A 3,063-nucleotide genomic window follows, 5' to 3' on the forward strand; every position below is an offset into this window, starting at 1 on the left:
CTTGAACAGCCTCTCCACCTGGGAAGACCACCTCAGCTCTTCATGTCCTCTGGGCCCAATATGACCAAGATGCCTGTGGTGGGTTTTTCTAATCTCCAGAACAGGGACAGGCAATGGCAGACTACCTTTAAAGTCATTTTGATCAGGAGTGCTTGGCCTGGGCCTTCACTGACAGCAACACCACTTGCAGAATACTTACAGAGCATTCCTATCCTACCATGGGTGTTCTCTTCTGCAGACCTGAAAAGGAAGGGGGAGTGGGTCTTGGGAACTTTCTGTTCTGTGGGTGGCTGAAAGGCCAGGGATCCACAAGAGGGATGCCTGAGAGGAGAGATATGACAGCAAGCCAGGAATGGCCCCGCTATCCCTAGGCTCTTGGATTCTATTCAGGGATCCTGAGACCCTGGGTAGAGGTGCTATCTGGTTGCTGTTGTGAGCTTGGGGCTGAGCCTAGAGCAGAGCTGAAGGCTCTCCTGACCTGGTGTGGCCCAGTGCATTTCTGAACTGCATGCTGTGCAAATGCCAACTGGCCCACAAATAGTCCACAGCAAAAAGGTGGTTTATTGTTATCACAGCTTCCAAGTTCAGGAGTGGACAATGTCCTTGGATTGATGGCCCTGCCATTCCAAGGACAGGGAGATAGATGGTTCCTCTGGGTGTTGATGGATTAATGACAAACCTTAGGGGTTTGGATGTCCTTGCCTTTCAAATCAAGTCCCAACATAGAATTTAGCATTTCCATTCTGATTGGAATTTGTAGCTTATTACTGCTGCTCGCACCATCCCAGTGCTTCACTGTGGCTTAAATGTCAAGATATATTTTTTAGGTGCACAAGACTCCAAAGATCACAGCTGTCTGGAAAGTGAATTTTAATTAGCAAAAGGATCCCATAAAACCTCCCCAGCCCTTTGTTTAGCCCTGGTATTTATTACAGATTCAGATGGCTGGCGATAGTGTCCAAAAGCCCTCAAGACTTCATTAGTGGGAACTGGTTTTCACTTTCAAACTGTATCTGTTAAGTGCCTGATGCCAAATACCTCTGGATAAAGAAAGAGGACTATATAAGGGCAGTTTAGGTGTAGCTAGTAGTGTAGTGTTGCTCCCAGAGCCTTCCATGCACTGTGCTTCCTTACCAGTTAATTCACATGGTCTAGAAAGAATCATTACTCTATAGGAAGGCTCAGGAGGCCACTCACATTGGAAAGGAGCCCCTTATCAGTTCTTACCTTACTTTCTCTCATTTCTGCTTTCTCTACTCCCACTCTCTGCCTCCTAGGCTCTGCCAGAGAAAGCCGAGGCTACCACCTTCATTGATGCCAGCAGACTCATCCAGCTAGCCATGCCCTGGAGGCTGGGCACTCAGAAATGAGTGGTAAGGTCTTGACCTTTGATGAGCTCATAGCCTCCTGATATGTGAACAAGTAGGCTATGATACAGAGTGAAAAGGTTCCCCAGTTACAGCATGACTGAGGTAGGCAGTGAATGCAGAACACTGGAGGAAGGTGTGTGTGTGTGTGTGTGTGTGTGTGTGTGTGTGTGTGTGTGTGAAGGTGGTGAACTCATTAAGTAATAGTTGGATTTCTGAAGATGAATAAGACTTTACTAGGCAAAAGAGGGGCGATTACTATCAACATTACAGATATAAAAACAATTATAAACAAATACTATAAACAACTATTTGCCAACAAATTAGATAAATTAAATGAAATGAACAAATTCCTAGGAGACCGACTGCTGAAACTGACTCAAGAAGAAATAGAAAATCTGAATAGACTTATAGCACACATACAGATTGAAACTAAAAGCATGAGGCAGCAAAGGGAAAAAAAGATACATTGGATTTGGTCAAAATTAAGAACTTTTGTGTTGTGATGGACACCATCTAAAAAGTAAAAATATTGCCCTGGCAGGTGGCTAAGCCAACTGGAGCATTGCCCCATACACCGAAAGGTTGCAGGTTCAATTGTAGATCAGGGCATATACCTAGGTTGTGGGTTTGATATCTGGTTGAGATATGTATGGTAGGCAACCGAACAATGTTTCTCTCTCACATTGATGTTTCTCTATGTCTCTCTCTTTCTCTCCCTATTCTCTGTGTGTGTCTCTCCCTCCCCCTTCCCCTTTCTCTCAAGTCAATAAAAACATATCCTTGGGTAAGGATTAAAAAACAAAACAAATAAAAATATTTACATATCTGATAAGGGATTTGAATTGAGAATATGAAAGGACTTTTACAATTCATTGACAAAAAATAATAACTAAAAAGTGGGCAAGTGATTGGAGTGCACATTCTTTCAATGAAGGTATACAAATGAATGACTAATAAGCCCATAAAAAGATGCTTGACATCATTAGCTATCATGGAAATGTAAATTACAACCGCAAGGAGAACCACTTCATACTCAGCAGAATGGAAAGAATAAAAAAGTTAAATAACAAGTGTTGATAAGAAAGTGTATTAGAGCCCACATACACTTCTGGTGGGAATGTAAAATGGTGCAGACATTTAGGAAAACACTCTGGCAGTTCCTCAAAAAATTAAACATGGAGTTACCTTATGACCCAGTAATTTCACTTCTAGAGATGTACCCCCCAAAATGAAAGCATATATTCATATGAAAATTTGTACATAAATATTCATAGCAGCTTTATTCATAATAGGTCATAAGTGCAAACAAACCCAAATCTATGAACTAATGAATGGAATACAATGTGGTTTATTCATATACTAGAATATATTTGTCATTAAAGAAACAAAGTACTGACACTGGCACCATAAAGCTAAACCTTGAAAACCACAAAGTAAATGAAGTCAGTAAGAAAAGACCATATATATGATTCCATTGTTATGAATGTCCACAAGAAGCATGTTTATAGTAACAAAAAAGTAGATACTGGGTCAGGGATGGGGAAAAATAGATGAAAGCTAATGGGTATGGATTTGGGGGCAGTGAGGGTAAATTAAAATCTTCTAAAATTGATTGTGGTGATGGTTGCACAATTCTCTGGATATACTAAAAACCATTGGATTTTACACCTTAAAGGGGTGAATTTTATTATGT

This window comes from Myotis brandtii, unplaced genomic scaffold (assembly GCF_000412655.1).
Source record: "Myotis brandtii unplaced genomic scaffold, ASM41265v1 scaffold321, whole genome shotgun sequence".
In the NCBI taxonomy this organism is placed as follows: Eukaryota; Metazoa; Chordata; class Mammalia; order Chiroptera; family Vespertilionidae; genus Myotis; species Myotis brandtii.